This window comes from Protopterus annectens, chromosome 7.part0 (genome assembly GCF_019279795.1).
Source record: "Protopterus annectens isolate FY-2018-M chromosome 7.part0, PAN1.0, whole genome shotgun sequence".
NCBI classification, from domain to species: domain Eukaryota; kingdom Metazoa; phylum Chordata; order Ceratodontiformes; family Protopteridae; genus Protopterus; species Protopterus annectens.
In genome coordinates, this window is record NC_056739.1 from 1,614,844,193 (window position 1) to 1,614,860,413 (window position 16,221).

Below are 16,221 nucleotides of genomic sequence, written 5' to 3' on the forward strand. Positions count from 1 at the left end.
TGATGTTGGTATAAGTGAGGTACAGGAACTTATAAAAAGTCTTAAACCTATAACAAGGAAAATTGCAGTAAACTGATTTAATTTCTATGTCTTTTTAATTTAGGATGAAGAAAACAGACCTGATACAAATGCACAGATGTTTGCATGCATAAAACTAACTGCTGAGTGAGTTAATAACAGCAAAAAACTCCTGAAACATTCCTAATGACAGGTAAATATATCCAAGGGGTCTTTCCCAGTTAATAGAAAGATAATAAGTAAGTAAGTAAATAACATTATTGTCTATTGGATCCATGGTGATTTCTGAATGCAAACTGCACCTAGGATCAATGTAAAAGCTGAATATAGAATAACAAAAACAATTTCAAGTCTCTTCAGTCTGTATTTATTTATCCACTGGTCTTGGATTTGGAGTAGCATTGTTGCCTCACAGCAAGAGGTTCTCCCGTTCGATTCTCGGCTGGAGTGTGGGGAGTGCCTCCCCACAGTTGGGTGGGCATTTGAAAGACATGTGTAAATCTGCATGCCTTCATTGAAGGTTGGACGTCGAGCTGGTACCTCGGCGTTCATGAAAATCTACTGCCAATCATTAGCGGACCAGAGTTCCGCTGTGGCGACCCCTAACCGGGAAAAACCGAAAGACAAACAAACAACTTGGATTTCTTACTCAAAAATGACGCCTCATTCTTGCACAGGAACAATGCAACTAGGAAGACAGAGTAGCAAGAGAAGTTAGAGAAAAATATGAACTTCAGTTCTATAAAGCTAGTCTATACAGACTGTAAACATATCCCTATAATAATTGCCAGTGCTTTAAGTGCTTTAGACATCACTTTAAAATATCATTGTATGACAATATTATTGGTAATGTATCACTGATGATTGGCTGATGGACTTTGTCAGCCACATAATGTAAAACTAAGAAAAATGTACTGGTTGTGGAGGCACATACTCTTCTTGCTGTAAAACTTTCATTTGCATTATGCCATGAGACTATTTGCAATTCACCCAGCATGAGGGTTTTGCACATTCACATTTGCAAAACCACATCCTGCAGGCATATAGCTCAGTTCAGGTACTGACATATTTGACAAAACTGAAACAAGAGCCCTGAGAATCTTGGCAAGTAAGCAGCACTGTGTATTTGCATTAATATACACTGGAATGCTTCCAAAGGCAGAAACAAAACATAAGCACTGCAATTTCTGGATCACTGCAAAAAAGCCAAATTTATTTACTCTAACAAAATAAATATCAACATGAGCAAAGATGACTGCTGCCACACCCTGTTGTCCTTAAAGAAATATCTCAGAAAGTCTCCTGTCTGACCACGTCTGTCAGTGCACTGCTACAGACCTATTTATTGCTTTAATTTCCTGCAGAAGTAATTTACCTTACTAATAGTTTACCATATCAAGTCAAGCCATCTGGTATAAACAGAAGCGTCATAGCTGTGTTTTATGGCCATGACGCCAGTCAATCAACAGAAAGTCCTGCTTAGGTCCTCATTTGGTAGAAGCTGACATCATTCAAGCACTATGAAATTATGTAAGCTAGCTCTCCATCCTGACTTAGGCATCAGTTGTATAGATGCAGTGATACACGATACAAGGCTGCTGTAAAACAGCAACCACAAAAAAATAAATAAATTAAAAAAAACAGCTTTCTGTCAGACTAAAGGGTTGCACGAGTTAACGGAAGCTAACAAAAATTAAAAAAAATAATTTAAATTCATTTCTACTGCATCTATTGCTAACCAACAAATGACTTTGTACTACCACACATACAAATAACATTACTAAATTTGTATATTGTGACTTATCATTCCTCTTCAATAACTCAACATTTTAACTAATACAGCAGTATATTTCCTCTGCAGCACATATGAATGGAATCTAATTACTGTATACCTGTGTATATGGTATTTTTATGCCTTAATGCCTAAAATGTATACAAAACATAGATTTTGTTTTTCCCCTGGCCTCTATTGCAAAGATGTTTTTGACTAAGCCTAGTTGGATTAATCTGGTAAACAAATACAAATAAATAACTAAATAAATAAATGAAAAAAAAAAAAAAATTAATTAATAGCGAATGGTTTAATAAGAATAAGAAGCACGCTACAGATTGAATGTTCGTGTATCATTCTAAGTCAGTAGGTGCGTAGGCATCCAAAATTGCTATGCCCTGCATGAGTAAGCTAATTCACTTCATAGATGAAGTTGTGCAATAAATCTCTGGGATCACAGGAAACTATAGTGCAGCTTTAGGCTTAGTGCTAAGTGGGGTGGGATGAAATAAATGTGACTAAATAATGTCTCGACAGAAATGGAACACACAGACTGGAATAAGCAGAATGTACACAAAGTCTGTAATTTGGAGCAGAGGTTAAGGCTGTGAGCTGTAGCTCCTGTGATACCTCATTTGCCTTCCATGTGAGCTTGAGCAAGTCGCTTAACCAGACATTACTCCTGGGTCACCTCTGAAGAGGAACTTTGTGTCCAATGGGCCTACCTGGTTAATAGATAGGATTATTATTATTACTACTTGCAGAGTGCTAAAAATCCTGTGTTTTTTTCTGGATATTGAAGTCATTTGACACTGCATTGTCCTTTTATACAAAATTAAAAGCCAGTCTCATTTCTCTGGCTTGGAAACCTGCCAATAAATGTTTTGCAAAGTTAATAAATAATTCCAGATGTGTAGTAAATCATTATGACTTACGGAGACTGAGATTTCTCACCTGAATATTTGTAGAATATCTATCGTCCATTTTCTAAACCACTTGTCCTGGTGAAGGCTGCAGTGATAGCAGGCCATACAGGGTGGAGCATACTTCTTTGCTCCCAGCAATATTCTCTAGATCATCTGATAGGTTTAGCCACTGCCTTAGTCATTTTATCCAGCTCATCCCCCCCACTGGCAATCAGTTGACAGCTTAGCATCTGTCTTTTGTTCTAAGTGCCTGAAATGTAAGGTATCAGGTTTGATGATATGACTTCAGAGGTGATCAATAACTTGTTTGCAAAATAGTTAGCTATAAGTAATGGGTGCAAATTACATCCACAGCATGTTCTGACACTGATTTTTACCTGCTACCTTCAAATCATCAGGCAGAATATTTACAGTATAGTGGTCTGATCGCTTCTAAGTATTTTGATGCAGTTTGTTTACTTATAGGATCACAGGATCATAGGAAGTTACTAGGCTGATGGCCCTTACAAGCCTAGCCAAGTTCTACCCTTATTTCCATGATCAATACCTATTGTTCCTGTCCAAGAAGGACACAGGTGGAACCCTTGGGGTGGATTTATGGTTACCCATCCAACCGTTCAGATTGCATTTGAAGAGGGCCAATGAGGTGCTCTGTTTGACATGCAGTGGGAGTCTGTTCCAAAGGTGTGGTAATATCTGGGAGACAAATCTGTCCTTCCAGCAGGTTCTATTAATGTCACATACCAGGTTAAGGTCTTTAGAGTGAGTAACCCATGTATCATTTAAACTATGGAGATGCAGCATTTCCATGAAATCAGGACCAGAGTTTGCCTTGTATGCAAGGCAGAGATCACCTCTGAGTAGTCTGTATGAAACAGAATAAAGTGACAGTGATTTCAGGTGATGCACATAGGACAGATGCTGAAGACCTTGAATTTTCCTTGTGAGGAACCTTTGTGGTCTCTCCAATTGCAGCAGGTGCTTGGAAAGGTACATACCAAAAGGGGCGCTGTACTCAATTATTGGCCTGATGAGGGAAGAGTACAGGGAAGTTATAACTTATTTTAATTCTGGAGGCAATGCCCTTACTTATGAGATGAGACATATAGAATTACAACAACAATTAAACTACAGCAAAATCACCAAAACAACCCCCAGAAGTTCTGGTCTAGTACCAATAAACTCCTTTCCCCAGGGCACTTTTGTACACCTACCCCACTTTAGGCAGACCCATATACCCCCCCATCAAACTGCCAATGCCTTCAACTCCTTCTTTACAGAAACCATACAAGCACTAGCTAGTCAACTTACTCCAGACAACTCAAGCCTTCCCACCTCCATACCCAGCACTCTACCAGCATTCTATATGCAACCAATCTCTACCACTCTCATCTACAAACTCATTCAAAAACTTAAGCCTTCTACTCCTTCTACCGACCAGCTACCTTCTGAATACCTCCAAAAAGAAGCCAAAGTAATTTCCTATCCCATGTCCATCCTCATAAACAGAACCGTTAAGGAAGGAATCGTTCCAGACATCTGGAAAATCTCCCATATTATCCCCCTTCACAAAGGTGGTAACTCAAATGATTACTCTAACTACCGGCCAATAGCTCTTTTATCACCCTTAGCAAAAATCATGGAAAAATGCATTCATCAACAACTTTTAAACCATTTAACTCAAAATGACACAATAGCTAAGTGCCAGCATGGTTTTAGGCCATCACATAGCACCACTACCACCCCGTTATCCTTTACAGATGTTATAAATAGAAATCGCAATAACAACAACCTCTCATCTGCACTCTTTATTGACCTCTCAAAAGCTTTTGACATGGTAAACCATACCCTTCTTATCAACATTCTTGAATCCTTTTCCCTTGACTCTCTGGCTATTAAATGGTTCATGTCCTACCTAACCAATAGACAACAAGCAGTTCTCTGGGAAAATAATATATCATCTCTTCTACCAGTCACGCTTGGAGTCCCTCAAGGCTCTATTCTATGCCCACTTCTTTTTTCTCTTTTTATCAACGACCTCCATGTAGCAATCCCTCAAGCCACCTGCATTCAATATGCAGAGGATTCAACATTAATATGCTCAGCAAGCTCACCTACTGAACTACATTCACTGACTCAAAATGTATTCAACACAGTTGAAACATGGTTCACAAAACGTTGCCTCCTCCTCAATGCTAAAAAAAACAAGCTCCTTCTCTTTACACCCACCAGTAAGTCCTCCCCTATAGATTTCTCTGTCATTTCCAATAATCGCACAACCATATACCCCGACTCTACCACCAAGTTGTTAGGAATTACTATTGACAATAACCTTATGTTTGATATCCACATAAATAATACCATAAAAACTGTCAACAGAAAAATAGGCTCCTTATATCGAATCAAAACTTTCCTAACTCCAATAGCCGGAACCAAGATTGCACACTCCCATTTAATTTCAACTCTTCTATATGCCTGTCCCATATACACTAACCTAAAAAAAAATAACCTTGCCAAACTGGCTCATGCCTACAACAGCATCGCCAGATTTGCCACTAGCAATCCCGTTAGAACTCACCACTGTTTAAATCTAATGCAGCTAGGCTGGCTTGAACTTCAAAACCATCTGAATATCTCCCAACTAACCATTGCCCACAAGATAATTTATCAACCTAGCAACACTCCTATACTATCTAATCTCATAATCCCCTATAAAAATCTAAACTTCCTACGCTCTTCTAGCAAACTTCTAGCTAGCATAACCAAGACTAACAACACGGCTGGTGATTCCCTGTTTTCTAACACAGTGGGAAAAAACTGGAACCTACTCACCAATGAACTAACGTCACTTTCTTCCTTGCCTCTCTTTAAACAAAACCTCAAAAGACACCTTAAAGCACACTGGTTATGCCCCTGCAGTAACCCTGACTAACCTTCTGGTTTTGCTAATATTATTTCCGCCTCCTACTATATATTTCAAACTCTAATGCATACTTTTTGAAGCAGAACAGGAACTGGTGAACACAATGGAACATACTGGTGGAATCTATCCTGTTGATTATCACAAAACATTCTTATTTTCATAATTTTATCATACCCTTTTATCGCTTTTATTTGTGTAAATAATTTAACACATACTTTTGTCACTTTTATATTAGTGTAAATACCATATTTTATCGCCCTTTTTTATTCACTGCTTCTTGTATTTTTTATTGAACTACTTTCATTTACTATGTATCACCTAGGATTTGCATCGTTTGTATTGTATTTCAAATTTATAATCAAATTGTTTACTACTGGAGCTTTTCTCCCCGGGCCTCAACTGAAAATGGAAATATATCCAGTTAGACTAGCCCGGTTAACAAATGTAAAATAAATAAAAAATAAATAAATAAAAGAATGGCCTTCTTAACACTGTGGAGACATGGTCAAAGGTAAGGTTGCTGTCAACCTGTGTGCATAGGTCTCTCACCGCTGAGTGCATACTTAAGGTATTGCTATTGATGTGGTAGTTAGCAGGAACATCACCCTTACCAAAAGAAATGATAATACATTTTTTGCATTGAGTTTAAGGCCATGACTTTGGCACCAATCATTTGTTTGTGTAAGACCCTTTTGTAGGATGTTGACATCATTTGGAGATTCTATGACCGCTTCCAGTTTGCAGTCATCAGCAAACTTTGTCAGACACATACCTTTAAGTCTTGATAGATTCCAAAGAGTAGAAGTCCCAGGACTGATCCCTGTGGAACACCTCTGGTTGCAGGTCTGCTGTTGGATGTGGATTCCCCTATTTTGACTAGATGGGTTACATTAGTGAGCCAGTTAGTGACCCTTCTAATGATATAAGGGTTGATACCTAGCTGGGTGAATTTGTCAATGATAAATGAGTGGAGGATAGTGTCAAACACCTTGGCTAAGTCTAGGTAGGCTGTATGCACAGATTTCCCATGACTGTCTCAAAGAAGTCCATCAGGTTTAACAGGCATGATCTCCCTTTGACAAATCCAAACTGAGTAAGGTCAAGTGCTTGGAGATTACCTATATCTTTGATGATAAGGTCCATGATGATTCGCTCCATGGTCTTGCAGATAAGGCTAGTCAGGCTAACAGGTTTATAGTTCCCAGAGTCAGTGGAAGCACCACCTTTGTTAAAGGGAATAACAGTGGCCTTTTTCCATTCAGCTGGGATAAAGCCAGTGCTTCGACTATGATTGAAAAGAGTACCCAAGGGTGTTGCTAATTCTTGTTGGAGCCCATGTAGGATGGAGTCTGGGATGTTATCAGGTTCCATAGATGCTGTGTTTTTGGCCTTAGAGAGGGCATTCACAACCTGCTCTTTAGAAATACAAAGTAGGGGACATGTGGTAGGGATGTCATGGGGTACATTTTGCTCCATGAGATACATAGCCTACAGTAATGTGATGCATCTTCCTCTGTTTATTCACTACATTGGAAACCCTCTTCTCTATTATAGTTTTCATAAATAACAGTCTTGCTCTACAACACTGGCAACTGACCTTTCTCTCTCATGACTTCAGAATAGGGATAGTGTGGAGATGCATCCAGACTTTAATGGCTGCACCACCACACATGAGCAGGGATCCATCCATTAAAGTTTGGAGATGCATTTCACCATCCCTTTGGTGGCATCACTGAGGGATTCTGTCAATTTATTTGTGCCATGGCTTAATAAAGCTTATAAAGTGTTTTATTAAAGAAAGGTCCAAACTTATGAAATACTTGGATGGTGCAAATGCATCTCAGCACTTAAAATCATCATAAGCCATGTTTCATGGATTTTCTTGGTCAAAATGCACTTAAAGAAGTTCTTTTAACTTATTGCTTCTTTTAGTTTACTATGTTTTTATTTGATTGCTCTGATTTTTTTGTTCAGATAATTACACAAATAAATTGAAAGCTAGCTTTTTTACTGTGAATTCAATGTTGATTTAAAATACTTTTCAGTCAGTTGCCTGTTCCTCTAACTTAACACCCATTATATCATGGTTCACATTGTTTTTTTTTTTTACTTTTAGTCATCAGACCTTAACTTGTGACATAAGTTAAAAAAATAATAATAATCTTAAGAACATTTACACTGTCATATTTATGCATTATACATTTTCCTCATAACTTCAATATCATTGTTTATATCATGCCTTTATATTTTTCACTAGCCACCGATTCTCAGGGGTCTACTTTAGAAGACTGACAATCCAAAATACTGAATCTCAAAAGACTGAAAATTCAAAATACTGAACACATTTTTAATGCAGGGGCAAACTATAAAATTGACCACCACTGATCGTAGGAGTTGTGAAAGATGTTACATTTCTCCTTTCAGTTTGCCAACAGGGGTACAATGGCACAGTCAGCTGGTGAAGTACTACCACAAAGAGCAAGGCAGTCTCCTGTTTGGCCCCATTTCACACACAGGGAGGCAGACTGGTTTACAGGTGGAGTGCACACAGAAAATGGCAGGGACCTGCAGGGGGTTTGAGGACCATGGCTACTTCACTGGCATAGTCATGGCAGACATTGCACAAAATACAAACATACATGGACAGAAATAAAATAACAAACATAAAATTATTATTAAAATGAAAACAACAAAGGAAGTGAGGGTTACAAGCAGTAAACATATACATAAGATACACATATGTATAGTCTGAACCAGAATATCAAATGGCAATATAAGCATTACAACAGTGTAGCTAAATGTCAATGTAGTGCCACTGGCTGCCTGTATGCATTATATACATATGTGTCTGTATGCTAGTATGTGTTTTCTGAAAGGGGTAACCCAGCATTCCTGATGTGTGGATAGATGTGTTGTGGACCATGCCGGAAAGACTAATGGTTTCCTATGGACAACAGTTATGCCAGGGTGATGCTGTATACATACCTCTGTAATACTGCAGTTGTTCTCTCACATAAGTCTAGTAAGTATACACCACAAAAACTGCAAGGGCCAACCATACTGATAGCCTGTATAACTCTATACTTATATCCACAATACCAGGAAATATGTTTTATATGCACCCTGTACATCTGATCTCATTCCTTCAATGGAGTCTACAAATCTGCACTGTAACTTCCAATGGGCAGAGCCTACGTTTTTTGATAAAATCAAATTATGTCCTCACTTTTAAAACAAATGTTCATATCTCTGGAACCATAGGGGTTACTAAAAAAAAACATGTACATTTAAAATTCTTCAGCACTAAATATTTTTATAGTGGTTGTATTCTTTAGGTTCTATATCTTAAACTGGATTTTAGTAGTCATAGTAAACACAGTAACTAAGATTGTAATATTCTGTAAGCAAATTACAATATATTAGCAACCACTCGTCTTACACATATATTGTCAGCAGTATTTTGCTCATCCAGCTGAGAGCTTTCATATCAGGTGAAACAGTTTTGCCTGTGCTACTTGGTTATTGAGATATTTTAAAAAAAACATGACATTTATGGCAAAATAAATAAATATTATACAAACCATAATTAATATCTCCTTACCTGCACTAGAGAGAGGTCAAATATCAATACAGTTGTGTTTGCCATTGTGTAAGCTTTTAGATGAAATCTTTTAACCTTTGTACATAGCATGGCTTTGAAATCATTAATGCAAAACATTAACAGGAACATTTTGATGCCTAGAGTCAGTAGGATGTAACTGCAGGAGCACCTGGAAGTGTCGCTCAGCTGTACTGAGGTAAGGTAAGCAGTATTACCTTTACAGGGCCTCATTCATGCAGCTTGCTGACAGATGACAAATACATTAAGGCACTCTGAATGTAATTATAATTACCAAATGAAAAGGGATAATACAACCCTGCTCCTAGATAGTGTCCCCATTTGTCTCCAATACAAAGGGTTGGTTATTTATCAATATAACCTGCCTATTTAGTAGAAAAAAAGCTTATTAAGTTATATACCTACAATAAACACATTTATTAATCAGACAACCAATATAACTCTGCAGACAATACAGATGCTTCCAATGCATCTTGGGTAGCCTTTCTCCAATCTCTTCCTCCCACTGCCTAAGAAAGTCAGGAAGGCAGGTCACAGTGGTGGTGTTTACACTGCTTACCAGAGCAGAGTATGACATCAGACACTGCTCTGGCAAGACTGTGCCAGGTATTGTCATTATACAGGGAACCCTCATTGAAGTCCCCAGTCAGACACTCCCTGTAGTCTTTATGCAGCAGATGAAGGCAAATTCAGCTTTCCTTACTGCGCTACTGCGGAGCCATGTCCATGATTATTTACCAGTCAGAGAACTATGGCAGCCTGTACTTTTATGACATGTACTGCACAACATAGGCTATCTTGGTGGTGTAACTTGTCACAGAGTGACACTTATGTAGATCAAAAAATGTAGGTGGTGTTAAGGTGTGAATGATGGCATGAAACATGTGTAGTAGGTGTGGATTGCCTAACTATGAGAACAGTTTCGCTCTCTTCCACCAACATCAGCTAGGAAAGTAACCTAGTTTTCTCACATCTCCTTAAGGGTCATTGACTTACCTGTTCATGCTCAATGTGCTTTGAAGTTGCTCATGCAAATGCTTGAGAAACAGAGAGCCTTGTAACATGATTTGACTCACATGAACAACACATAGAAACAGCTATTCAGTAACATAACTGTTACACTAAAAGCCACAAATTTACACAATATAAATCATGGCAGTCACCTTTCGCTACACAGTGCTAGGGTACATTACAATCAGGCAATCTCCCAGGCTCATGCAACTGAAATAGAAGCTTCATTTATAAAAGGCTATGATTGTTCATGAATTAAGTGTGTGCACTTTAAAAGTTGTACTCACTTTCTTGCTGCCTTCCAAAAGATGTTTGGTTAAAACTGCATAGCTACTTATTAATGTGTTTGTTAATGTTGTAAGTCAGAGGGCAGTGTTTGGAAAGCATATAGAGTACTGTGAAATATTTCAAACAACAAGGGGTTAGTCTGCCAAGGAAGTCTGTAAGTCTATGAGCAGTTGTGCAATAAGGTTCCATGGCACATATTTTTAAATATGTTATCTTATCAAATTTAACCATGGTAGTAAGGCAATTATATAGGTATTATTTGTGCATGATTTTGTTGTGCAATTCCATGTATAGGTTGCTATGTTTTTATTACAGGTTGACCATGAGCAGGCTAATCCCACTCCTACACATCATAACATATCTATGCTACACTTCTGGTGTCTGTAGAAATCTTTTTACTATGGGGGAAGGTGGAAGTAAGGACATTTTCATGTACATAGTAATGCTGGATACAACAGCATGATTGAGCACAGGTGGACAGCAAGTGCAAGGGATACTGTGCTACAGCTTATGCATATATACTTTGATTGCTTAAGGCTAACTGCATTACAGATTATTATATATGCCTTCCACACAAAGGGCAATGGCAGTGCATTTTGCATCATGCACTGGTAGGGCACAAACACATATACCTCTATACCTGTATACCTGCTTGACGCACTCTGTAGCAGAAAGACACAGCATCTCCTACTTAAGGTGGTATCTACAGTGTCAGTGAAGTAATCTGCCCTAAAACAGGTTTTATCTGGGTTTGCATCCACTGCACCACTCTGTAGATGTAGTCACACTAGCCACCTATGGTTGCAGCTCCATAGTCTCAAAGGTATGCCATCTGGAAAGGTCATCCACTGGCACTCATCACATGAATGGTAGTCAACTATAGAGTGTTGTAACAGGCCATTGCCTGCTGTCATCAACTGCAGGTGTGACATGGCATCTGTTCATTGACACTTTTTTGGGGGAGACATTGTAAAAGAGGGAAACAAACACTGTCCATGAGGATAGATGTTTGTGTTAAAGCCTACAAATATATGTATGCCTGATATCGACCTGCAGTATACAGGAAAAACACATAGACTGCACAAGGGTAAAAATCTGATGTCTACTGATGAACTTCTCCTCATGTATGTTTACTCCTTTTCAATATATGGCAGGATGCCTAGAAAAGACACATCAAAGGAATTCAAGTTCTCTTAGGCAGAGAATAAAATCCTGTTGCATGCCGTCCATATCCACATTCAGAGGATGATTAGCCATAAGAAAACTGATCAGCCCTTTCATAACTATTTCTTGCAGGATGAGGTAAATTATATAAATGTCAATGGCCAGGGCAGAAATTATGATCAAATCAGATGCCATGGCACCAGCATGATTAGCATTGCCAAAGCTTGTGCCACCCATCTGACTCAGGAGCTGAGGGTGATAGTGTGCTACCCATCAGCAAATGACTATTATCAGAAAAGGGTGAGCTTCTTGCATCTCTGTATGGGGGAGGGGTATAAATCATCAGGCCGTGATGATGGAGTTCTGCATATTGGAATGGATCTTGACTACTCTACAAGAATCTCTGCTGAAACCATGAGGACATTGTGGATATTTTGAGAGCAAGTATCATGCTTTAACTGTTAAAACAACTGTTGGAACCCTCAGCCAAATTGTGAGCTGTAATAACAGCCCTGTCTGATCTTTTTCACCTACTACAGTTAAATTATTCTTTAGCGTTTCTCCTGTGTTAGCTATTATAACAGCTGATGGGTCCCTATGTTGTATCAGCCTTAGCGGTTAAATAGCTGTTGTAACTACTAGAATTGTTACTTCTGACGTGATGCTTTCCTTTGACAAAGCAGAGATGTGCATTTTTTTCAGAAAAGATTTTTATTATAATTTATTTTACTTTGTAGTTTTTAGTTCTTTAACAGGTAAAAATCTACGGTTTTGTCTACACTGATTGGGGGAAAATGATGATAGGGCACCAGGGAAACTCTTCTACATTGGCTCTGATGAAACCAGGGGTTTGGGCTGTGACTACATTAAGCATCAAAGCAGTAGTATGAGAAATTAAGAAAAAAGACCATATAGTACGATATGATGATGGAATTCCTGCACAGCGACCTCAGTTTATATCGGAGGCACATCTGAAGAGTAAGGTAGCTTCAGAGGAGATGAAAGAAGCAGCTTTGACATTTCCAGAGGCTGAGCAATGCAGGAAGGAAGGCTATAAACCACTACTGGCCTTATCCAAAGTAGGATGTGCCTTTTCACTGACTCGAGGGATATGGGAAGTAAACTATTACCTTGGACCCAACATAAATGAAGCAGCTAATCAGATTCTGGTAGAAAGGGCTGAGAAGGATGGAGATGATGAACGTAGCACCTTGCCCCTATTTTCAAACAATGCTAGAGAGCATAGAAGATTTATGTGATTGTTTCAGGATGACCATTTAGAGTATTCCCATAGCCCACAGCAGTGAAGGGGCTATATTTTACATGTCAGCAGATTATACTGGAATGAGACTTTCTTGGGAAGAAGCTGATTCTAAAATAATTAAATGACACATCCAAAGGTTTTTGCCTTATACCAGCTTTCTGGAAACAGACAATATGACAAAACATTTTGACAGATGATGTAGGGCAAGTTTTTTAGTATCATTACCATTAGGTTGTGACATAGCCGGCCTTAGGAAAAGGCCCACTAGGAGGCTACCTAGGGCACCACTCTAGCAGGGGTGCTTTTCCAGTATTTATTTGTTTATTTTTTGTAGTAAGAAAATGGTTTCTTTACAATATGTTGAATGAAAACAGGAAAACCTGAATGGTAAGACAACCTGTGAGAAAAATGAAGAAAAAAGTAATCTGGATGGTGTAGGTAGACCAGGACAGGGGCAACGGGAGGTGTGGGGGATGCTCTGGAGCCCTTTTGCTTAGGGTACCAGTTGACCCAAGGCCGGCCCTGGTTGCAAAGAAAGGGTGGTCTGTTACTACATACAAAAACCATACTACCTGAAACACGAAAGCATGAGAAAAATTACACAAAGCTATTTCTCAAATTACTATAAACCCTAAATGCATGAACTTAAAAGTTAAACTAGCTTCATGGAATTGTGAGCTGCACAAAATCATAAAAAACTCTTTTTCAGAAGTGCAAACGTTCCTGACAAACCATGTGAGGGGCATTGCTCCAACCCATTCTTTATTTTATTATTATCAGACAAAAGATAAACATCGGAAGAATGTTGGAAAGAGAAGAAAGAATAAATGCCATCCTGAGAACTGGAGTGTGGACAACACAAATGGACAGTGGCAGAAACAGAAGTGGTGAAACAAAGTTGGAGCTAAAAAATCCCATTGCAAATATGAATAAGGTAATCACAACCTGCAGCTGTATCCTTTCCAAAGTGTCTTATTTACTGAAGTGAAAGCAGAATAAAAATAATTATATAGTGCCCAGGAAATTGCAAGTCTGGAAAGTTGTAACACAGATGACATGGTGACACAGTGGTAGCATTACTGCTTCATTGTTCCAGCTACTGTTTTGGAGTTTGTATGTTTTTCTGATGTCCATGTGGGCTCACTCCACCTCTCAAAGATATGCTGCATAAGCTGACTGGCTATGTTTAAATTGTCTTGCATGTAATATTTCCCCTTGCCTTTGTTATTTCAGTTGTGGTTGAAAATAATATGTCATCAAGGATCAGACAATTTTTGGTTGACACCTAATTAAATAAGTAAAAATATAGCTGTTTCAAAGTCAATTGTATATTTATTTTTTAATTGCAAGCTGTTTAAAACAACTGGTTGGACAAGAAATCAGAAGCCCCGTTTTTACACATGGTAACCTGCAGTATTTTTTAGCATGGTCACAGAGCTGAAGTATTTCAATGGCAGACTGCTCAGTCAGTAAATTCAGAATGTGACACAACACTGAACCTATAAGTTTCATGCCAAGTGAGATCTGCTCAGCTATTTTGTTCATCTACATCTTAAATTCACCGTTGTTTCAAGAAGACCATTTGCATCAAAAAGTTGTAAGAATGCCTCCATTTCTAACTGTCAACAATCTTAGAAAGTCTGAGTCTTTAAAATTTTTTTGACTGCATTCATAAGTAAAGCAGGCATCAGCGACCATTAAACTTTGCTTTTTAAAATGTAATTTGTGCTCCAGGTAATGTACTAATATTTTTATGCCCTTTTTTTTTGGGGGGGGGGTCTTTTTCCCAGAGTTGTTCACAGACTAATAATTAAAAAAGTGATTTTAGAATAAATACATAATGTGTGAAATGATTAATAACTCAAATTATACATCTTCTACACTAACATAGCAATGCAACGTACTCGCACTGGTATACATTGCTTCTTAAATCCTATATCTATTTCTTTTATTTGCCACACACATACTGCAAAACCTCAAAAATCATATGTTTACTTGCATCTATTTTTTCGCCATTGCACTGATAATGTTCACTGCATGAGTTCATAGTAATTGTAAAAACTACTGATATTACATATGTACAGCTATTCAATTCACTGGGTCTATATTATAATATCAAAGTCTTACAACTTTGAATGTTATAATATCGAACCCAGTAGAGCAAAACACCAGAAAACCGAACAGTCAGAATAGCGAATTTTTTCCCAGGGAAAAAATTTGCTGTTCCGACAAACATACACACAACACAAGCACACCAAAATAAATAATCCACACACACTTCACAAAACCCTACATACATACACCACTAGCTATCCACTTACCTTAACCCAACCCTAACCCTAAGGTCCATCACTATTGCACACTCACCTTACTTGCTCCCTAACTCTATCTCACCTACCCCACCCTAACCCTCACGTCCACACAATCGCACACTTACCTGACCCACGCCCTAACCCTAACTCACCTAACCCATGCCCAATCGCACACTCATCTTCGTTCGCACACTTACTTTAACCCAGTCCTTAACCTTCACTCCACAGTCGAGGAAATAGCAAAACTGCAGAAACGACCCAGCAAATACTTTCCCTAGGAAAGTATTTGGTGTTGTGCAGCTTCGCTATTTCCAGTGTTCGCTCTACTGGGTTCGATATTACAACATTCGAAGTTGTAAGACTTCGATGTTATAATATAGACCCCAATTCACCATACTCTGAAGCACATTGCTATGCTGCATAAAACGTGTGAAATGCACAGTGCAGGTATGACTTAACACTTGAGAAAAAACACTGTAGCACTGGATGTAACACAGCAGAATAATATAATAATATGGTCTCCATTAAACCTAAAGCTTTAATGGAGACCATATTATTATATTCTGCTGTGTTACATCCAGTGCTACGGTGTTTTTTCTCAAGTGTTAAGTCATACCTGCACTGTGCATTTCACACGTTTTATGCAGCATAGCAATATTCTTCAGAGTATGGTGAATTAGGGTCTTTATTATAACATCAAAGTCTTAAACCTTTCCTGAAAGCAACCCAGCCACTGGGGATGCACAAGCCAGTGCATTTCTTTGTGCCGGTCCCAAGCCCGGATAAATGGGGAGGGTTGCGTCAGGAAGGGCATCCGGCGTAACACCTCTGCCAAATGACTTATGCGGAGAACATTTCATATTTCCATACCGGATTGGTCGAGGCCCGGGTTAGCAATGACCGCCACCAGTACTGTTAGCCAACA